The 24,780-nt window shown below is 37.7% G+C and overlaps 2 non-coding genes across 2 annotated transcripts; both read right to left on the reverse strand.

Annotated features, from left to right (window-relative positions):
* Positions 1–11,867: 11,867 nt before the first annotated feature.
* On the reverse strand, positions 11,868–11,939 carry Trnah-gug. Its single transcript has one exon. It is a non-coding gene; the product is annotated as a tRNA-His (tRNA).
* A 296-nt stretch (positions 11,940–12,235) lies between these two features.
* Positions 12,236–12,307, reverse strand: Trnag-ucc. The gene has a single exon. It is a non-coding gene; the product is annotated as a tRNA-Gly (tRNA).
* Between the last annotated feature and the right edge of the window lie 12,473 nt (positions 12,308–24,780).

Genomic DNA, 24,780 nt, shown 5'->3' on the forward strand with positions numbered 1-24,780 from the left:
TAGTTTTTTTTCTTTCTTTATCCATTTGTCCAACTTACAGTAGAAATCGTAGATAATCTCGTTAACCAAATTCTAAAAAACAACTCATAAAAATTAAGGGTTTCAAAAAATTATACCATATAGGGGAAGAGCACCAATTTTCGACCTATTCATAGATTTTGGTTTACTTTGTACGAAAGTCCGAAAATTGGCACAGAATTCTTGTAGGTCGAAAATTAGTGCTTTTCCCCTAGTAAAAAAATTTACAAATAGTTTGTTTTCGACTCATGAATAGTTACGCACAGTTAATTAATTGTCAGATTCCAGCCTGAGAAATTTTGCTGCTATAAGGTTTTGAAGTTTACATGTACACGACAAAACACGTGTCAAATGTACAAATTGAAACTGTGAAAAGAAACCACGTGCTCCAGTGGGGACTATTCGCTAGATGGACGGTTGGGTGACAATACGCCGAAAGACAAAACGTTGAATGCCAAAAAGTCGAAGGGACAAAACATCAAAGGGACAAAACGTCGAGAGGATAAAATTTCGAAAAGAAAGAAATTGAAGGAACCTAGATTTCTTGAAAGAATGATTCTCTTCCAAAAGAATAAATAATTCATTATGTGCCGAACGTTATTCATAGCCTATTTGATCGATCCTGATGTAAAAGAGAAGGGAAAAAATGTTGAAAATGCACCGCTTTGATGTTAACATGTACACGACGATGTATGTGTCAAATGTACATCGCATACATCCGAAGGAAGTTAAAACTGCGCAAATGATACCATGTGCTTTGGGGTAATCGAGTTCAGTTCGCCTCCGAGCGTGTGTGTTTCTCAATGATTTTCAATATGTGTAAAACATTCTTGAAGTAAACTTACCAGGATCTTGCAAGATTTTTTTCCTAAAGTTTCATCGGAAAATCGGGTGAAATTCTTTGAAAATTGTGCCAAGGGCAATATGAGAAAGACATCCGGGATTTTTACATTATTCTGCTCAAAAAATCATCAGAAGTACTCAGGCTAGTATTCTGTTCATCTAGTGTTATGTGAGAATGACATCGAATACTATGTTAAATTTCATAGATTTTTCTGAAATTTCCTTTGATAAATAGGGTGATTAGAGAGGTTTGTGCCTTTCGTCATGGACGATTGTTTAAAATTCAAATAAATTTTTATTTCGCAGTTGTATATCAGGAGCAAAAGTTTCATAACAAAATGAAAAAATTGCCGAAACAAATTCATCTATGTCTCGTATAAATCTTACTTAAGATAATGTATGAACTCTGTCCAAAATTTTCCAAAACCATTGCCCTATTTACGATGGAATTTCTCCCAAGAATTCTCTCCAGGATTTCATTAGATTTGTACTCAAATATATTATTATAGGTTAATTCAGTCTACGATCCAGTAAAGTTGTGTTTACAAATTTTGCTGTAACACAACCACTTTTCTCCAAGTTTTACAGAAATACAGTTTTGCTTGATAAATAGTTTAGAATACGTGACAGAGGAATGTTTTTTTCTATGCCGGTATTTTTCTCTCATTTATTATCGTGATTTTTGTTTCTATTGGCTAGTTCATCACTGTGATAGGGCTTGTAAAATAAACCCATTGAATAAAAAAAATGTGCATTTTCATTTTGAATCTCAAATCAAATAACAAATTAAATTTATGTGTAAAATAGCTATGATAAAGATTGCTACTTAACACTGCAAAGTTAACTTCATAAAACATGAAATTAAACTTTACAATTATATAATTTAAAAAATCTTAAATGATAATTTTAAGAACTTCTCTCAGGAATTTTCAAATTTTGAATATTGATATTTTTTTAAAGTTAGTACCCTTGTTGAAAAGCGAATCCACCGCAGAAAGAAAAGGCAGCACGAAGAAAGTGTGGTAGCTGACGCACAAGAAAGCATGAACCGGAATGATATGCGGAGATTTTATGCAACGGTCAATGGTGCGCGGCACAATACCGTACCAGTGCCCGCCATGTGCAATGACCGAGAAGGGAATTTGCTGACCGATAAAACGGCGGTGTCTGCCAGGTGGAAGGAGCACTTTCAGCAATTGTTGAACGGTGAGAATGGAAATGTAGCGAGGAACAGTATGAACATAGATGATGACGATCAAGCTGTGGACCCACCGACCATAGGAGAGGTTAAAAAGGCTATCAGCGAGCTGAAGAACTGTAAGGCTGCTGCGAAGGACGAGATCCCGGTCGAGCTTCTCAAGCACGGAAGCGAGCAGCTATACCAGTAGATCCACCGAGTACTTCTGAAGGTATGGGAGGACGAAGAATTGCCCGCCGGCTGGTTGGATGGCCTCATCCGCCCTATCTACAAGAAAGGGCACAGACTAGAGTGTGCCAATTACAGAGGAATTACCCTGCTGAATTCGGCGTACAAAATTCTGTCGCGCATCCTGTTTAACAGACTGAGACCGCTCAAGGAGTCCTTCGTCGGCGAATACCAAGCTGGTTTTCGTGAGGGCCGTTCGACAACGGACCAGATGTTTAGCTTGCGAATGATCCTAGACAAATTCCGGGAGTATAACTTGCAGACTCACCATCTGTTTATTGATTTCAAGGCAGCGTACGACTCAGTGAAAAGAAATGAGCTTTGGCAGATAATGTCTGGAAATGGTTTTCCGGCGAAACTAAGTAGGCTGATACGTGCTACGCTGGATGGTTCGAAATCAAGTGTTCGGATCGCAGACGAGGTGTCAACCTCGTTCGTGACGTTAGACGGATTAAAGCAGGGAGACGCACTTTCGAATTTACTGTTCAACATTGCACTTAAGAGTGCTATTAGGAGATCTGGCGTGCAAAGAAATGGCACTATTATCACAAGGTCGCACATGCTCCTTGGCTTTGCGGACAATATAGACCTGATTGGAATCGATCGCAGGTTAGTGGAAGAGGCCTTCGTGCCTCTGAAGAGGGAGACAGCGAGGATAGGCCTGACCATCAATTCTACCAAGACGAAGTACATGGTTGCAGGTAGAGATAGAGTCAGGCATGGTGGTGTAAGTGCTGAGGTAGTGTTTGATGGGGATGTGTTTGAAGTTGTTGAAGAATTTGTTTACCTTGGAACACTTGTGACATGTGACAACGACGTTTCCCGCGAAGTGAAAAGACGTGTTGCGGCTGCGAATAGGGCCTTTTACGGACTACGTAACCAGCTTAGGTCCCGCAGCTTGCAAACCGAAACAAAATTCGCCCTGTATAAAACATTGATTCTTCCGGTGGCTCTCTACGGGCCCGAAGTGTGGACGTTGAAAGAGTCAGACCGGAAAGCTCTCGGTGTTTTCGAGCGTACTTAAAGTACTGCGGACAATACTCGGTGGGAAACTCGAAAATGGTGTGTGGCGCAGACGCATGAATCACGAGTTGTATCAAGTGTACAAAGATGCGAATATTATCAATCGTGTAAAATACGGCAGACTTCAGGGGGCTGGTCACTTAGTGCGAATGTCGGAAGAAAGAATTGCGAAAATAATATTCAGCAGGGAACCAGGTAGAGGTCGGCGGCTTCGGGGAAGACCACGAATTCGCTGGCTGTACGCAGTGGAAGAGGACCTGGCGACCCTAAACGTTCGGGACAACTGGAGAAGTTTCGCCCAAGACCGACGAAGATGAAGCTCTACAATACGCCCGGCAATGGCGTGATGCTACGCTGTAGCCATCAAGGTATCAAGGTAGGCACCCTTGTTGAATTTGTCTTTTACAAAACTTTGTCAAGTGCATCACGAAATTTGGCGCCCCCTGGAGGCTGGCGCCCTTGGCGGGTGCCAACCTGGCCAACCGCACGCTACGGCACTGCATGCAGCCTAGTGGTGCATGTACGTATATCGCCTCCACATTTTAACTCTTATGCGCTATCATATACGAGTTTGAGTTTACTGGGTCCCCTGAGAGGGTAAGCTACAAAAATATTGAGTCCCCTGAGAGGGTATGTTACAATGCTAGAAAAGTGAGTCCCCTGAGAGGGTAGCTGACAAAAAAGTAAGTCCCTTGAGACGGTAAGCTACAAAATATATCGAGTCCCCTGAGAGGATAAGCTACAATAATATCGAGTCCCCTGAAAGGGTATGTTGCAAAGCTAGAAAAGCGAGTCCCCTGAGAGGGTAGCTGACAAAAACGTAAGTCCCCTGAGAGGGTAAGCTACAAAAATATTGAGTCCCCTGAGAGGGTACGTTACAAAGCTAGGAAAGCGAGTCCCCTGAGAAGGTAAGCTACAAAAATATTGAGTCCCCTGAGAGGGTATGTTACAATGCTAGAAAAGTGAGTCCCCTGATAGGGTAGCTGACAAAAAAGTAAGTCCCTTGAGAGGGTAATCTACAAAATATATAGAGTCCCCTGAGAGGATAAGCTATAATAATATCGAGTCCCCTGAGAGGGTATGTTGCAAAGCTAGAAAAGCGAGTCCCCTGAGAGGGTAGCTGACAAAAACGTAAGTCCCCTGAGAGGGTAAGCTACAAAAATATTGAGTCCCCTGAGAGGGTGAACATTTAGAGAGGATAGTTGAGATAAACCAAGTCTCCTAAAGGGTAGCTGAAAATGCAGGCATTGTAAGAAGGTATCTGAAATAGGGTGAATTACCTTAAAGGATAGGCTTTAGTTAGCGAATATAGCTACTACAAAATGACTATACTCTCATGACCACTTTGAAATTTTAGAAGCTCTGATGTTATGAGTCTAGAAGACTTAAATAGATATTTAAGGAACATTGATTGAGTAACATAGAATTTGAAACTGTACAGCGTTTTGTGCTGTTGAAATTTTGAAACATTTGAATCTCTTATGTTCAGATAACTAATAATATATAATTTTATTGTGTATAGCGTTTTGTGCTGTTGGAATTTTGGAAGATTTTATTTTTTGATATTCACTTTTACGTTATGAACCTGAAAATTTCTTTCCAAAGTAACATTTGAAAACAAAGATAGCCAATTAAATAGTATAAGAATATTACAAGCATTTTCTGCCGTTAAAGTATAAGGTAATTTCCATCACTTATGCTCACTTCGATGTCATTAATCTGAAAAACTCTTTCCAAATTAGCATTTTAAGAACATAATAATCAATAACAAAGAATTAAAATGTGTAAAGCATTTTGTGCTATTGAAATTTTAGAAGACATTGATTTCTCATTTTCACTTTATAATTTAATTCAATGCAACGTCAACCATATGATAATATACTTGATTTTTTTTTCCCAGGAGAAGTAGAGATCCAGAGAAGAAATAATCAAACGTTAAAAAAACGCAGTTCTTGACATCTTCAACCGTAGTAGATACAGGAAACAAACACTACTCAAAGAGTTTTATAAAGCTGTTTGGGCAATACTAAATTTACTTCTGTCTTTTCAGGATCATAACAAGAATCAAGTTACAAGATTACAACAGATAACGGAAGAATCACAATCAAACATGGAATTGGTGACCTAAAAGAAGGAAGCTTTTTCATCACTCTCAAGTAATTTCAAATTATGAATCTACAAAATCTTATACTAAGTAACATAATTTTAAATAACATTTACTCACTAAGAGTAGAGGAAGGGGTGAATGTAGGGATTATGAGAGGCTGGAAACAGAGTATAGTAAAACCAAGATAGGTCCGTGAGCTAAAGAACTGTTTAGCTAGTACTCAAAATGAAATCAATCGAGATCGTAGTAGGCACAGCTTGACGAAAGAAAAATAGAGATCAGTTTGTTGATGTATTTTAAAAAAAAACTAAGAAAACATTGTTGCAGTGATTCCTAAATAAAATGAATCATTAGGCTTGAATTTGGATGTAAGTTCCGAGTTAGTTCAAGAGGAAATTTATGAAAAACTAAAAATATGTGTAGAAAAATCTAGACTAATACTGGAAGACAAACTTCCCAGCATGTTCTTTGCTAGAATAACTGCAACAATCATGATGCAATTTATTGTATTGGAAAACAACTGTCATGAATCAAAGGATGATTTTTAGAGGTGTCTTGATGGAAACTTTGATGAAGATTCCAAATAAAATCTGGCATGAAATCAATGATGAACTTTCTCGGTGATACGACTGTGGAAATTATGTTCTATATTATGGCCTTCAGGCACAATAAATGTGTCCGAAACATCGCATGAAAACATAAAATCCGTTTTTGAGCATAATAGACTAAAGGCCATAACCTAGAACTCGATGATGAACTTCTGGAACAAAATTGAGAAACAGAAAACTAGCTTGTGATATTGCTGTGGATGGAGAAGTTCGAGCTATTCTTAGAACCTAATTCTGGAACAAATGATTGAATTCCGTTCAGAATCTTAAGAAGAATATGAAGTGATCAATAAAGAGGAGTCCCAGAAGGAACTCCTGGCAAATATGTGGAGTGATGCATTATCGGATTCCTTTACAAACCCTTTGAAGTATTGCTGGGTGAAATCATTTCAAGATATCATAACAATAGCAAAAACCTTTTGATTTTCATAACATATTTTTGACATATTTTTAAGATCCATTGTGGGCTGTTAAACGCATCGAATGGTTTCTACAGTCGGGTCTCTTATTAAATGCATTCCTATAACGCGCACTCCTATAAGATACACTAGAGCGTTATAGGAGACCCAGGGCTTATGTGATTTCATCACTTTGGGGGTGTTGTTGAATATCTCGTATGCCAAAAGAGATAGCACAGTACTGTCTTCGGCGAAGTTTCAGTGCTAAGTACGATCTACCTTTAGAAGTTGAGGATCATCTTTTTAGTTGAGAACTTGGCCAGTAGGGGCGCTTTTCTGATTTACACTATATGAACCATGAGGGATAAGAATGCAAAATGTTGTAATATATGATATCTCTAGATATTGATGCATTTCTATAAAGCGCACTCCAATAACTTCTAAAGGTAGATCGTACTTATAACTGAAACATCGCCGAATACAGTACTGTGCTATCTCTTTTGGCATACGAGATATTCAACAACACCCCCAAAGTGATGAAATCCCATAAGCCCTGGGTCTCCTATAACGCGGATTTCTATAACGCCCTCTAACCATGTGTCTAATAGGAGACCTGAGTGTAGTTTTGATTTAGTTTTTTTCGTCAACCAGGGTCCCCCTGACTACGCCCATGCGTCAGACGTCTGAAACGACGGGCGCGTCAGGGTTGCGCATTTCATTCCTAGCGCACATTTGCAGCGATACACCTTTCAGCGCAAACGCAATTGATAATTTGTGGCGACCTAAGTCGTCGTTTGCATTATGAAGTTCTCAACTCGGTTGTTAGGTGTAGGTATCGCTCGGACAGGTTGGCGGCACTTGCAAACGTGGATTGGGACTGCCAACTGGCTAAGTGGCTGGATTGAGTTGCGAATTGCGAACTCAAAGTGGTGGATTATGTTGTGTCAGCCGCGAAATGATTGAGCCTATCTGGACGCAAAGTGACAGGACAAAACGATCCAATTTGCCGCCGGGTGAACTTCGAGCGATATTGAGTGTTGAAATAGTCGGCTTGTAGAGTTCATCAACAGAGCTATGTAGGTTACATTGTAGATCAGGCTTGGTATCAGGTATCAGAAGGCAGGCTCCAAAGGCACGTTCCCCGCCATTTGGGAGATTTGTGCCATCGCCATATTTGAGCCTATTTCATCATCTACCCGATGGGAGAGGAAAGGGAAGGGAAAGATGGGAGGAAATAGGAGTGGGGTCCCTTGAAGAGGGAAAATCGCATAAGCGAAATGAGAGCATGTAGCTCCATACCACAATGGGTTCGAACAGCGCCCTAAAAAGGGCACTGCAAAACGCATGAGCGTAAAGAGAGCCTATAGCTCATTACCACAGCGGGTTAAGAATAACAGAATGTCCCGATGATTCAGGCTTCTGAATTCAGTTTCACTTAATAAATCTATACCAAATAATTGGAAACGCATTTGCGCATAAACTGGACAGTTGCATATCAGGTGATACGAAGTTCCATAATCGGAGTCACAACTATCACACACAAATGAGACAACACGCTGAATATTTGCCATGTGATAGTTGAGCCGGCAGTGGCCTGTAAACGCTCTGACCAAGAGACTGCAATTCTGCTTTGACAGATTTGTTAAATACTTCGCCACCCTTGGAGATGGCTCAGTTATGTACAATTTTGTTTGACGACACGACTCCAAACTATTCCAATATTGCTTGTGCTGAGTTGCAGCTTTAGAATTAATCTGAAGCTTCACCCAGCACTTCGAAATTGGAATAGCCGGCTCAGGGCCAATGAAGTCTGCGATGCTCCATCGCGAGTTAGCTCATCAGCCAATTCATTTCCAGCGATGGAAGAATGGCCAGGTACCCATACAAGGTTTACAGAGTTGACTGAATTCAGTTCCTCAATTTGAGTTCGACATGCGCTAACAAGCTTCGACCTTGAGTTGGCCGAAGCAAGAGCTTTTATAGCAGCCTGACTATCTGACATACTTTACAAACAGCCAGACGTCCACTTCTCCTGTGAAGGGAGTTGTGTAGAAAATTTACCTATAAGCAAAATGACAAGCAATTATGAGATCACTCGAAGCAAGGACAATTGTGTCCCAACTCACCGGAAGTGGAAACATCCGAAATACTAGGATTTCCAATGGACGGAGAGAATCCATGGAATTTGGTCACAACCAATTCCCAGTGTATGTAGCGATGATTAGATAATGATTCATCATCTGATACATGCCAATTCGTCAACTTGTGACTGATTCTGTTCGAGCAGAGTATCATGTCTAACACTTCTTCACTAGCAGATACCATGAAGGTTGGGCAATTCCCTAAAATAAGTAATCCAAGATTTGAACTACTTAAGCACTTTATCAGACTGGAGCTTCTCATATTGAAAGCTGATCTTCTCCAGATGATGTGATGAGTATCAGCATCACTGCCCACACGGAACAGAAGGCCTTTTCATAGGCAGTGAACAACTCGTTTGAAATCATCCATTGGGATGGTTCATCATGTGGTAAATACACTTCATAACGAAAGACGTATTTCCTATTGAGGTCACCAACAGAAACATCAATTGTGACAGCACATACATCTCTGGTTGTTAACTCAGAAATGAGTGTAGCAACGATAGCGCTATTTACGAGCACGCATGCACGAGGCATGGCACGCGAGTTTGCCATTTCATTTTTCTGAAAGTAGCAAAAACTGGGTCCACAAGGTTACCTAGATAAAAGTTCACAAAAGTAAGGTTTTTGAACTAGCGCCATTTGAGCTGTAGCATTTGCATGAGTCTACAAAGATTGATCATTGCTGATGTTTTATGCTGAAGATTGGTCTAACAAAGCTATCCTAACCGTAGCCACTACCCAAACTAGGCAGGGTTAAGCTTTTCGCAATCTCAGAACGAAAAAGACCAGCAGCGAAAAAACCATATCGGTATCTCTTAAAAGTCGCCAAAGGCGAAAAGCACAGAACACACTGTGTAATACGCATAATGCGAAACCATAGAGGTGAAAATTTAAACTAAGCTACAACGTATTAATAACCCCACCCTTATTTAGCCTCAGGCTTGAGACTGAAGAAGGGCAGCCGATTATCTCGGAGAAACACAAGGTCACCTGCACCATTGCTCCGGGTAGCACAGGAAGGGCATAATACTGTAGAAGGCGCCCTGGTACTCCACAGGCTCCGTTTGCGGTTAGGTTTTATTTAGACCCCCCTAACCATTCATTCTTAGGCACGGTAAGCTTAAAGCCACATGAATTAGGGGTCACCTGTTAGGTGGACTTTTACCACCGGAACAGGCAGTCCGTAGTGTTAATTCTTAGCCAATTGAAACAACCGCTACCGACACTACGCGGCTATCTAGGCTGATCGGGAAAAGGAAGTTAACATTGATGATTAACTCCTGATGTGCCCAAACAGCCCAAAAGCAAACGTGGATTGGGACTGCCAACTGGCTAAGTGGCTGGATTGAGTTGCGAATTGCGAACTCAAAGTGGTGGATTATGTTGTGTCAGCCGCGAAATGATTGAGCCTATCTGGACGCAAAGTGACAGGACAAAACGATCCAATTTGCCGCCGGGTGAACTTCGAGCGATATTGAGTGTTGAAATAGTCGGCTTGTAGAGTTCATCAACAGAGCTATGTAGGTTACATTGTAGATCAGGCTTGCCCAACGTTTTAGGACCGCGCGCTGAATCTGAGACACAATAAGGACTGTTCATTTTTTTTTAAGGGGACACTTTGTTTATGCTATATCTTTCTTATTTATTAAGGAATTTGTTATCGGTTTTCTGTGGATCGTTAAACTACTATGGACCATTGCACGAGTTTAGTGAAATACTTACAAATAAATGAAAAATCGAATTTAGTACTGCACCATTTAATTCCACTAGAGTTCGTATCCTTTGACAGATACGTGTCTTTCGACCTCAACTGTAATGCCGTCTTCAGTGTCGTGTACTAGACTCGACTTTTCGAGCCGAAAGTATTTATAAATGAAATAAATAAATAATATTAAATAAAGAGAATTACTAAAGAAATTGAAAAGGAAAAAGTGAAATAAATAGCTTTAATTTGTATAACCATTAAGAACAGTTGTAGAAAGGTACTACTTTCTTAAAAAGTTTCATTTCTATCGAACGAAAATCCACTTCAAAATCAAAACTCTTTCCCTCATCGACCATATCTCAACGCCTCGTGCCAAAATCATCAACTTCATCAAGATCAATCTCTAATTGCCCGGTCGGAAATCTCCTACGACATTATTCAAATCATTTATCTCCTAAATAAACACCATCAGGCAGTCGGGCAGTGTGTTCCCCCCATTCATCACTTGGCAAATCACAATATATTCAAATATTTTCCCTCGTCAACACGCGTTCGCGACCCGCTGCTGCTTTTGCTGGTTAGCGAGCGAGCAGTAGGTAGGATAGTTAGTGCTCGGCCACCAGCCGAGCGAGCTTTGACCGTTGACTCGCTTCGCCATTCATCATTCTTGGACGCAACACATCGCGAGCTCTCCTAAACTGGGTGGACTTTCCGTGCCCTGATGGTTGGAGGTATGCTTATATTGGAAGACCGTTCTAAATCGTGGGGATGCGACTGAACAGTTAATTTAGTAGCTTAGTATGTTAAGGCTAAGTAGCCCGTCATTCGATTTGGCAACAATGATGACTTTTCAGCTTGCATTTCAAAGTGATAATAATCAGCCATGATAGTTTATATTGACATGAAAAAGTATCGCTGTACGCGCTTACATATATAAAGTATGCTGATACTTTTTCAGGTGTGTCAGTGCAAAACCAACTGATTATCTTTGATTCGAAATCGTGAGATGAATTAGCAACAATCTTCAACGACGCGTACAAATTACAATGACGGCCTACTTCGCCTTAAAGCAGCATATTATGCGTTGATAATTGTTTTTTACGACAGAATGTACAAGACCTGATTAGTTAAATATCAATGAAAACTGGTTAAACATAATTTTTGTTTTGCCAATTTTTAATGCTAACATTGCTTAGATAAGATCATAGGTAAAGAAAATTTAATCCTTGTTGAGTTTGAGCTAATTAAAGTAATTATAATTATAGTTTAGGCTAATTGTAATGTTGAAAAAAAAGTGCGAGATATGCAAAACAAATTATGAGAAGGAAAAAGCTTTGCACATTCAAAACTCAACAAAATATATTCTGAATCTAAAAAAACGCGATTGCTAAGTTTTCGTAGTAAATTATGTTTGAATAGCCCTCAGCGTTTGTACTCAATCAGAAACAATCACAATAATAACCATTGCTTTTCAATAGAAAGGTAAACTATGTAGAGAAGGAGAATTCGACGAGTATGAAATTATGAAATTCGTTGAATGCGTTGAATGATAGAAAAAATTCTCTCCGTGACAATGATCCTTTGTTCTGGATCATTGCCGTGACCAGGATTCGAACCTGGGTTACTACGGCCACAACGTAGGGTCCTAACCACTAGACGATCACGGCTATAGAGAACGATGGAAGACGTATCGTTACCGCTTTAGTGTTGATGTTTTTAAATAATTTAATCAAAATGCGCTTCTTACTCATTTTTGTCAATCATTTTGTCTCTAAAAAGTGTTCATTTGGAGAAACACCTAAGTTTATTCCTGAAAAATTGTTTATAATCAAATAAGATGACAATACTTTTCAAGTATATTACCATAATAATTCAATCGTTTTTAGAATGATTACATTATTGAACATAGAAAAGTATAATACTTTTGAATATTTATATCCTATTTGAACAAACATAAAAAAATTGCGTCGGCCGGGAATCGAACCCGGATCAACTGCTTGGAAGGCAACTATGCTGACCATTACACCACCGACGCTGTTTTATTAATAAATCAACAAAAAAAACTTTGTTTGCTAAATAATATTTAGCAAATAATGTTAAAGTTCAATAAAAAATAACTTTTTAAAACCAGCTTTGATATATATATGATTGGATTTGTGGATATGTACAGTTGACTGCCAGCATGAGGGTTACCTACAGTAAGTGACGACAAACTGTCGTTTGACTGTGAGACTCACTCACTCGTGCCACTCATTTGAAAATCGGCGCGAGGCAATATGAACTGTGCTCAGCAAGAGTTATGTGTGTATGTATAGATAGAGCGTCTCAGCAAACGGCAACGAATAAATGAAGGTTAAATTCTCGAAAACTTATTCATACAGACTCAAGTCAAAAAAGTATACAAACTTACTTTATCGATCCTACGTGTTAAGCAGGCGGAAATCTATACGTACCGCTCTGTACCAACTCAACTTTTCACTTTTAGAACATTTAATTTCCGGATTTACAAAACGACGAAAGTAACATTTTCAACTTTCGCAACCTAACCACTACTTTCGCCGCCCCGCTGTATGGAGAGACAAAGTGACTTAACCACGAATCAAAACAAAACACTACTTGAGCCGATTTTACACTGGTAGAAAAACGTCGAAAGTAACTGAATGAAACGGCTTATCATTTTCTTATAATTATTTTTGTGGGAAATAATAGAAACTACCTAGTTTTTGAACGTGAGCTGAGTGTATGCAAAATTTGAGCGAAGTACACGGCAAAAAAATGTTAAAAAGGTGATTCATTTTAAAACAGTTTTAGAAGATAGATTTTGATTTTTCTATTTAATTTTCTTAAAACCGTATAAAAGTTACTTACGTCGATTTGAAAAAGTAATCGAGAATTGATAATAAAATTATGACAAATAGTTTCGCGTCCAGCACTAACCGTCTGCATACATCTGTGTGTCACAGTTGGATGGGTTCGAGACGATGACGACTACCGACAGACAGTCGGATGATGGGCTAATGAGGCGATAAAATAGTTTCATAGGCATTGGTGATATATGGTGTGCTGGGGAGGATCAATTGTGTCTGTAGTTTTGGTTTTATTTTACGATTGAAACAATACGATACAGATCCACATGGACACTTCCATGATTCACTTTGGCATATGCATGAGTGTTATTTTTCGATCGAATAGTCTAAAACTTTGCAATATGAAGCACCTAAATACGATGCATACTGTGAATCAACAGTGCAAAGAATAGGACCAGGCTCACATTGATGTATTGAAACCATTTAAAGAGTTTACACAGTGATTGTACCGACATTGATGATGAAAAGAATAACGTAGTCTACTAGCCCAAAAGCCATATCACACGATATTGTGATGTTTTATTTAATGACATAGGTAATTCTGCTAGCAACTTCAAATATAGTTTCTAAAATGTATTTATTTTTTACTATCATAATCATATTATATATCATATTTGGTAAATTGAGCTTTTATTAAAAACATATCAGAGTCAACTATTCAAAATTCAATATTGAAAGGGACCATTCGATATCGGTTATGGAGGTATCCAGATATAGAACTCAAAAAAATTTGAATGTAGAGCTGATAATATTGAAAATCGCATCATGGGATATTTGCAATGTAACAGGTATTTGATCGGAATCAGCGTGAGTAATTAGTTGGATACAAAGAAGACTAGAATAGGTTAAAACCAAATCAATCGTACGTAGAAGTGTTTCTAGAAGAGGAAAACAGGTAGGGCTATCAGGGTATTGAATTGAGAAATTTCCTGAAGATCACTCATCAAATAAAATTCTGACGATGGAATTGCTTTGCGAATTATTCCATGAGCCGTGTTTAGCATAAAAGTCACAAATGACAAAAAAGAAAAGATTTATTGCGAGTCAATTTTTGCAATTGAAACAAATTAACTGGCTACCCAGTGTATTGGAAAGGCAAATAGGCAGCTATAAAAGTATATTTACCAAGCTGTGTTTTGAAAAAAATCCTTAAGCTTCAAAAACTTCAGTGTCAAATCACGAAAAAGGTTGATGTTTTAAACGCCTATGAATGATGATTGCAACTCATTATCATTACGTTAGACAAAAAAAGTGACGATCTCTTTTGAGTTTGGATCCAGGTTTCAAATAAGTGTCAGTAATATCTGCTATATGTATGTTTTAGCTGTGGGAAAATTAAACATCTCGTCGTCTTCACCATTCAAAGAACGAGCATTCCGACTTTGAATATTTAAATATTTATTACGATCCATTAGAAAAACATTGGATTATTAACAATTTGATTAGTCAATTTTACACCAACTTGGACTGCTTCAGTCAAAGAGGTGGTTTTGAACATTGCATCAATCATTTGATTCAATTGTTCAGTTAGAACAGTAGCGTAGCTAGGGGGGGTGCGGTCCGCACCGGGCCCCGAGTTCAAAGGGGCCCCCAAATTGTGCTAAGAATTTCATTTAATTTTATGATATTGATTTTTAGAAAACTACGCGTAAACAAGAAGATAAAAATTCAGTTTGAAGGTGAGCTTGATCGACAATGTGTAGGGGCCCAATGATCAATGTCATTAGTGATAAGAGTAACCTAGGTATTTACTTACTCAAAATTAATTTACGATTACCGTCGTTGGGGGTGACAATGGGTCAAAAACGGGTATGTACGATTTATTTATTGAATAACTTTCGCAATTTAACTCCAATAAACTTCAAATTTGGTGTGTATGTACTTTGATGGTACTTTAACAAATGTCCAAAAAAATATAGAAAAATATATATTACCTGCGGCGCTATAAGTGAATGAAAAATGACCCAATCTCATCTCATAGAGGGGGTGACATTTATCGTCAAGTTTTTACAGATGTTCTTGTTTTTCCCCTCAAATTGTCTTCAAAGTCTCATTCCCATTGCCATTGAGCCTATTCAGTTTCCCCAAAAGTTAATAGAAACAGTGATTATTTTAAACCTTTGCAAGTAGTTAAATTTCGGTGCGACATTCCACGATCAATACATTGTAGGCAGATGTTAACATCATAATTTCATCGGTATTTCAGCGATCCGATTTATACTTCCGTGAGTTTCTATAAGATGAAAACACTAATAAATAATTGAATAAAAAAACTCTGATTAAATATTACAATGTTGTTGAGCACGAAAAACAGTTGCTGGTTTGAGAAGTTGTCAAAATGCGTTGCATTGTTATTCAATGCACGGAATCCTCAACTAGACTTGTTTAATGTTTCAGCGATGCTGTATTTTGAAAGAACACACACATCTTAATGAAGAAAGAGTATACATGGCACCGTTAAACGACAAAAAAGTAGACTTGTGATTACAGTCACAATCGTTCTTGTATGACCCAATCTCACCCCCATTTTTAATGTGTTAGATACCGTACCGAAAAAAATGAAATTTTTGTGGAAAAATCAAATAAATTCCGGAAAATACATACGAGTTGTATTGAAAAGACTTTCAACCTTCTACGTATAGAACAAAAGATAATAAAATACATGCGTTATACTTTGCACAGGAGAAATTTAATGTTGTAAATTTTTTTCTAGTTTCAACATCCAAGTTTGTTGATATATTGAACAAAAACTAATATTTTTTTAAATGTATATTATAACTAATTACGTGTAATAATATGTTCCCTAACATATGAATTATAAATTTTAGTAATATCAGCGTTATTAGCTGAAATATTTCATAAATCATATTTTCCAGTTTTGACTCAATCTCACCCCCCAGACCCATTGTCACCCCCATCGACGGTACTCGATTTATTTTGTAATTCAGGCGGATATACCTAAATTTGCGGGTTCCATAATTGTATCTGGAAGTCCGACCTGAATTTTACAGATATTCCTAAACTAGCCGATTTTCATTTCAATTATAGTTGAAAAAAATAATCCGTTATCATCTTCGGGACATTGTTTGTGTAAATGTGCACAAAACTGAACTGAGACTGGTAAAAGATCTTAAACGTTCAGTCTCTATTTTAATGCAAGTCTCTATTTTTAACGGTTGGTCTTGAAAGTCTATTTAGGCAAAAATGTCTTCAAAGTGATTTATGATTTATTTTCTTTATTATGTTTGCAGTGACTTCAAGAGGTTCTAGAGATACGTTCAGAGAATAACACGAGATTTTTGGTTCTTCAAGAATTTCTTTTCAGATTCCTCAAGGAAAGCCTTAAGGAATTCTTCTAGTGATTTATGCAAAGATCTCTTCAGGTATACTTCTGAGATCTCCTTTAGTAATGTCTCTATTGATTCAACCACCAAGTCTCCTAAAAATCTTCCAGCGTTGTTTCAAGAGATGGTTAGATTATATTTTTTGTAATTCGCTTAAGGAAACGCTTTTCTTGACTATTTTGATTTCCCCAGTAGTAACTATGAAGAAATTAATTTGTGGATTTTTACAGACAGATCTACAAGATTTCCGATGCCACTTTCTCCAGTTATTCTTTCAGTAGTTATATGGATGTCTTAAAGCATTCATCCACATTTTCCCAAGGAATTGCTCCTAAAATTCCTAATGGATTTATAATCAATACTTTTCCAGGAATTCCTCTTCAAATTTTACCTGAAATTCCTCATGAAGCACCTTCAGAAATTTCTCTCAAGATTTCTCCAACATTTCATGCGAAATTACTCCTGTAGTTTTTCCAAACATATTTTTTTGTTTATTTTTACAAGTAAAATCTATGTGGGTTTTACAAAACTTCATCTGAGGTTCCACACTACAGCTAATACTATTAGAAATATTCCAGTAATTCCAATCATCTTAGCGATTCACTTATGAAATCCTTCGAGACTTCCTCAAGAGCCCAAGAGTTCTTTCAGAGAACTTTGTAGGAGTTTATCAAGGGTTATTTTCAGACTAAATCGAATTTCATCAGATGTTACTTTGTGATTTCCTTTTGAAAAATCTCCCGGATTTTTGAAAAATCTCAAATCCTTGATCTCTTTCTGGAAATATTCCTGAGAAAATGACTGGGAACATTCTTTGAAGATATCTTTGGGAAATTTCTCTATAATTTCTAGAATAATTCTTGAAGGAATCTTAGCAACAATCAGTAGTAACTCCTGAAGGAATTCTCTGGTTGAAATCTGCACGATAATTTTGAAGGAAATTCTAGAAAATCCCTGTAGAAAATTATAGTTGAAACCTCGAAGATGTTGTTAACGAGAATGTTGATGAAAGTTTTAAGAAAATGATGGTAAAATCATTGGATAACAAACTTGGGGACTTATGATTTTCTTGAAAAAAATCTGAATTAATCTTCGAAGGAATTTATGATAGAATCTCTGAAGCAACTCCTAAGGTTACCCTTAGAAAGTTCTACGTTGAATTATTGAAGGTGTAAAACGAAATCCTTAGGAAGTCCGAGAAAATCACTAATTGAACTCCTGAAGAAATCATTGAAGTTCATTTGGTAATTTATTTCAAGCAAACCTTGGGAAAATTTATCGATCTTAAAAACATTTCTTTAATCAAAAATTTCAAAATCAATCCTGACTCAAAAACACAAAACAGAGGAAATGTCTAAACTTTCTTAGAATACCTAATTAAAGCTGTAATGAGCCATTCTTTTCCAGCCTACTTCGCCAGCTAATAATTCGACTTCCATTTCAATTCACTGGAAGTCCTCTCGATAATTATTAATAAACTAATTTGTTTCTGAACATGAATTAAGAAAACAAGAACTGTAGACTCATTAATTGACATTTTTGCCATTAAACTACTAAAACAACATATCAACATAAGTTTCATAACTTTAGTCAAAATTTTACAAAAGCTATGTGTTCCAATGTTAACCCTCCAACCTTAACTTTGAGGGCCTTTATATTGAACTCCGCACCGGGCCCCAAAAACCCTAGCTACGCCACTGAGTTAGAAATTTCAAATCAGAGGGAGACATATCTCTTGAAGTAGGTGCACTATCTGATGATTTTCCGTAAGGATTTTTGGTAGACTAAAAGGCGAAGTAGAAGTTTCTTGTGACGACAGGGTTTTTTCCATTTGATTTGAAACAATTAGAAAGGATACTCGTAGTATGAAAAGGGGAGGAGTTTGAATTACCTGCATAGGATTTTCCATGGGTAGATACATTCGAAATCAAAAGATTCGAACGGCTACCCGACGGATTAAAATTAGTTTGTGAATCAAGCGATCGTTAACTGGAAATGAGCATTGTTCGAAACTCTACCAGGGAAACTCCGGAAACGACCGTTACCGTAACGGACATTACTGTTCATCTGCCTGGCACGAGCCTCGATGATTCGCCTGCGCGAAGGGCAAGCCCAAAATTTGGCTGATGATTGCTCCCGCAATTTGCGCAGTTGAACTTATCGGTATCTTCCTTCACTGGACAGACGTCCTTAGCATGAGAAGAACCTCCGCAAATCATGCATTTAGCATCCATGCGATCATTTTTTGTACCATCTCCCCACTTTTGTCACCGACGGTAATGAGTGGGGTTCTGGAAATTTCCTCCAGGTTTCTTGAAATGTTTCCATGTCACGCGGACGTCGAACAAAAGTTTTGCTTTTTCTGAAGCTTTAATATTATTTAGTTCTTTTTTGTTGAAGCGAACTAAATAATATTCTTGAGAAAGCCCTTCCTGAACAATGCCAGTTTGAGTTCTCTTTTTCATAATGATAACTTGGACTGGGGAAAATCCAAGTAAATTAATTCCGTTTTTGATCTTATGGTCATTTAAGAGACCTTTCAAGACGACTTTGAACAAACGTTCAGTTTTGTCGTCATAAGTAAAAAAGTGCTTCGGAATTCTACTTGATCTTTCGATCTTGACGTTTGCTCCTTCGGGGGCGGGCGATGAGGGCAGGATCAAACATGCCGCGTGTCGGTCGAGTAATGAAATGAAAAAGCGCCGCGGATCGTTAGTAGTGTTTGATCTATTGATCGCGTCGCTTGCTTTTGCGTGGGCGAGTGATGAACACTTGTTCGGGGTGCAATGCGATTATCGAATTATATCGCGAATCCGATTAGGTGTGATTATATCATGGATCGCATCACCAGCCACTTGTGACTGCCAGATCTTTACCTTATCCCACAAATCCAATATCCTTTCCATGACAACTGTGGAGATGCAGAGGTATATTCGGTCTCTTGTAACAACGGTTGTCTAACTAACATTCCTTCCCTTCCTCGATGACTGTAAGGACGCGGCCGGCACCGTTATTGACTTTTAAAGTTTAAGCTCTCGATTTGTGCACATTGAAGAATTGTCGGCTAATCCCAAGCCCCATTCATTAAATCCCTCCACAACTTCGATTGTTCTGCTCAATTACGGAGTAGCAACTACGAATTGTACGGTCATCTATGCTCATGCCCTTAAGTAAAAAAGTGTTTCTTCTCTTCAAGATGTTTGAGAACAATGCATATTAACCTTCCAGTCGTCGCGTGGTTGATCATTGTCAGAACTGCTGTTGTTGTGATCGGAAAGCGAGGTTTTTTCACCAGTGTTGTACAAAATACAACAGCGCGACGACTGAAGTGTTAATCTGAGGAGATCAAAAAATCTTTCGATTTACAGGGAATACCGGGTTATATAATATTTAGTTGTAGAGAGCTGACTGCATTGTGACTTAAATTGATGTAGTCCAAATTGTTAAAATAGGGTGGCCCTGAGCATGTCTCCCAAATTTGCGTACAAATCTTCTTCATCCCATTCGTCTGCTCTGATTCACCGCAAAAGAATGGAGTGCTAAAATTTTCATCCAAGATAAAAGCTTTCGACCCGATAACTTGTTAGTAGTGCTCACCGGTCGGAGGCAGTCGACTCATCTCTCGTTCGGGTAACTTCAACAAGTTTAACTAACTTTACCCCAAATTAAACCACCCTCCGACACCGAGCTGCAGATAGTGAATCTTAGGACATCCTCCGCGCCTCTGAACTGGACAGACGGACGAGCGAAGCGAAGATAGATGGCAAAAAGATCCAACCCAGAGACGAAAATTTCATTTAACGTGAAAGCAATCGTCGGTCGGTGTCTCGGTTGTCGTGTCAGTCAGTATAATGTAGCAACAGCAAAATCAGCACCAGCAGCTAGCAATCGGTCCAGGCCAGGTCATTCCACCGAATGTCGTTCCGACCGTTCCACAGTGGTTCGAAGGCAAAAATTATAGTTGATTCTCCGATTGGATTAATTAGATTCTGAGTTTTATACAACTCGTGGATATAGTTTTTGACAAAATGAATATTAGGGATCCATAATTCACTGGCTTTTTATGAATTTTAACTCTTTAATGTCCAGAACAATGCTTTGCCCAAATTGTTTCTAAAACGACACAAAATATAAATTTGGAGAACTTATTCATACACCTGATATCTTCTACTCATTCAAAAACTAATTTCCATTTGAAAGTAAATGTCCATAATGCTTAAATTTGGCAAAAATGTGTAAAATATATGAGTTATGTGAAAATACAACAATATTCACCTTTTGGAATTGAGATTTAAGTTTTGACCGGCATTTGTTGTAGATCGAACCACAGTTCGTTTCTTCGTTTCGATCGTCGACTCTCTGTAACAGAGTGGAGCAACAAACCATTGCTAGATTGAGTTCAGGTTCCAACGTTCGGGGTACCTTCCCATTGCGCTGGAGATTGGTCGTCCTTCCCTAGGAGAGCAAGGGCACATCGAGCCCCAGCAGCAAGCAACAAGAAGGGCAGAATATGCACATTCCATTGCTTAAATACCATTTTGGACCATGGATTTGCTGGTGGCTGCCGTTTGCTGCATTGCATCCTGCCCTCAAACGATGCAACTTTTCTCACTGCGAACCGAACTAGAGGAATCGGTATCATCCGAGAACCCCGCAGTAGTGGAACGGGAACGGGATTTACTCAGACAGCTTCTGGTTGTTGCTGCTGGGAAACACATTCTATCGAAGCGCACAGAGTCTATTTACTCTTTGGCAGCTCGGCAGTCCTCTGACCCATCGAGGTCCGTGTTTGCCACTGGTGCAGCTGGCCGTATCAGAGGGATAGCTTTTCGCTTTCCATTGCCGGGTGGATGGAGAGGGGATAAGAGGGGGATTCCGAGCACCCGTTGTTGTTAGTTAGAGGAATAATGAAAGTTGTTCTGCGCCTCGTCGGTCTCGATATGCTGATGCTACCAACTAAACTATAGATCGCTCTCGGGTTTTCCACATTGGCTAAAGTTGCCTGTCAGGCAGAACAAAGGCAAGTTCCATCATTCATGGCATTTCAAGGGGAAAAGTGAGATCTGTATTCAAGGTTCCCATTTTCCAAAACGCATCATTCCACTCTCTGAGAGGTCTTTTGTGTTTCCATTAATGTCGATTAAAATAGTAAAGTAATCGGTGAGAACCACCCTAACTGAATGCGAGAATACGGCAATCAAAAAACAATTGCAACAACATATCTCTATCCAATGGTCTATCCGTATGGTATCATAGCCCCCCATGGATGCTCATCTAGGCAGCCTCATAGCGAAGAAAGAGACGTACAAACTGCAACAGAACCCACTGAAATCATATGGGAGCGTTATAGTTTGTGCTTATAGTTGCATTTAAGGTTGCTGAGAATCACGATGGCCAATGATAGCAACTCTGAATAACACCAAAGACCATCGATTTGTGCACTTAACTAGTTTATATAAAAGGTAGCATGTGTAATAAGAATGACTGCAGTGGTTGATGGTTCGGTACAAAATGATTTATTTGACAAAGGTATTCCTGACTTCATAATCTCTAGCCTACTTTAACGGAAATAAAAATTAACAACTTACTAGATCAACACGCTACTATAACTCGGTCATCCTGAAGAAGACTTCGACCCGAAGTGTATTGTCATAATCAATAGGTTACCAATGCTTTAAATTACACGGATCAAAAACCGAATTGAACGGCACTTGATTCAATTGAAAACCATCAATATCTGCTACTACAAATCTGTTATTTGGAAGAATTTTCTTAATCTGATATGGACCTTTAAATTGTTTTTGAAGTTTACGACATACTCCAACTTCTGGTCTATTAGGAATGTAAACCAAATCACCAACAGTGAAAGTATTATTAATTTTACATTTTTTGTCATAGAACTTTTTATTGCTTAATTGAGCTGATTTGATCTTTTCAGAAGCTTTTTGTCGAATATCAGAAAGAGATTTTCCACATTTAATTTTGATTCTAAATAAGTTCTTATATGATCATCTGTTTTACATTTTTGATTGACTCCAAATAATAATTTTGATGGTGTTTCACATGTACTTCTATTAACAGTATTGTTTAACAACAATTCAGCTTCATTTAGAATTGTACTCAAACCTTTATACGGAAAAGAATCAATTAACTTAGCTATAAGCGGTGTAATAGTTCTATTGAATCTTTCAATTTGACCATTTGATTTTGGGCAACCTGAAGCTATTAACACGTGTTTAATATTTGAATCATTCATAAATGTTTTAAAACTATTTGCTGTAAAACATGAACCTCTATCCGAAACTAATTTTGTTGGAATGGAATAATTTGAACAATAGTTCCGAAGATGTTTCAAAACTTCGCTAGTATTTGTTGTTTTGCAAGGATATAATTTGATATACTTTGTAAACCCGTCTACTATACCAAAAATAAACTTAAATTTTGAATTATTTAGTTTTAAAGGGCCATAATGGTCAATATGAGTTGTTTCAAAAGGTGTATTACCTTTATCGATATTATGTAATTGTCCATCATATTTACTTAACTTTTTTGAAAACATTACACACTTGAGACAATTTTTTATATAAGTTATCACTCTTTCCTTCATATTCGGAAACCAATAACATCTCATAATCATTTCACATACTTTATCACATCCAAAATGTCCCAAATCATCATGACATACTTTAATAATGCGGTTAACCATATCATGTGGAACATAAAATAATAATCTGCTTTTGTATTTTCGATAAACCATTCCATCGCGTAACTCATAAAATTTGTGTTCAGCAGTTTGTAATTCATCTTTTAATTTGTTTATTTCTGCGTCCCTCAGTTGACAAGCTACTAATGCTCTTTCAAAATCATTACAAGTATTGTCTAGTAAATGTATACTGTTAATTCTTGATAATGCATCGACATGCTTCATGCTACTTGAAGATCTATGAATTGGCTCAAAATCGAAATCTGAAAGAAATATCTCCCATCTGGCAATTTTTGGATTTATATCTTTCTTTTTCAACGTATCTGTGAGAGCATTACAATCAGTTACTAGTTTGAAATGAATTCCTTGCATATAAATTTGAAACCTCTTTATGCTATTATAAACTGCAAATGTTTCCAATTCAAAAGAATGCAACTTTGTTTCTGCAAGTGTAGTGCGTTTACTAAAATACATCACGGGGTGAAATTGGCCATCTGATTGTTTTTGTAATAACACTCCACCAAAGCCATGAATACTGGCATCTGTGTGAAGCTCTGTTGGAGCTGATGGATTATATATTTTTAGTACAGGATCACTTGTCAGTTTTTGCTTCAAAAGTTCGAAGGAATTCAATTGATCGACGCCAAAATCAAAAGATTTTTCTTTTTTACTGATTAAACTATTCAATGGACTTGCAATCAAAGAAAATTGATGGATGAATCTCCGAAAATAACTGGCTAATCCTACAAAACGATGTACTTGTACTGTACTGAGAAATTCAATTTCAGTTTTAATAAACGCACATTTACTTAATTGAAGAGTGAGTAAATTTTTGTTTAAAATTTCGAATACCTGTTTCAAAATACTCATGTGTTCTTCAACAGTATCTGTTGCTATTAAAATGTCATCGATATAAATAATCAATTTGCCAGACTTAATTAATTCACGGAAAACATGATGTATGAACCTCATAAAAGCAGATGGGGCATTACATAACCCAAAAGGCACTCTTTTATATTCATATTGACCCATGTGTGTAATGAAGGCTGTGTACTTCGTTGATTTTTCAGAAAGTCTTAATTGATGGTAACCACTTTTCAAATCTAAACTAGTAAAATATTTTTTCCCGCGTAACTGATCAAGAAGATCGTCAATTAATGGAATTGGATAACGATCTTTGACGGTTTGTTTATTTAGTTCTCTGTAATCTATGCACATTCTGAATGATCCATCTCTCTTTTTTACTAAAACTACTCTACTAGCATAAGGAGAATTGCTTTCGACAATTGTGCCTTCCTTCAATAATTTGTCAATGGTATTTTCTATTTCCTTTTTCTGATAAAAGGAAAACCTTCTTGCAGAAAAATGAAAAGGTTTATTACAATCAAGCTCTATATTCATTTCATGGACAATTTCAGGTTTTGACGGTTTAACTGCTTCAAAATAATCATGCATAAAAAGAGATTTAATCTGATTCACGACATTGAGAGTTATTTTTGAATCACCTATATCTAAATTATCGACTACATTAACACTTGTTGGTGAATTGATTACCTCCATAGAATAAAGTTGATTAAGAAAAACTTCAGCTTCA

The sequence above is a fragment of the Aedes aegypti genome, chromosome 2, assembly GCF_002204515.2.
Source record: "Aedes aegypti strain LVP_AGWG chromosome 2, AaegL5.0 Primary Assembly, whole genome shotgun sequence".
NCBI classification, from domain to species: Eukaryota; Metazoa; Arthropoda; class Insecta; order Diptera; family Culicidae; genus Aedes; species Aedes aegypti.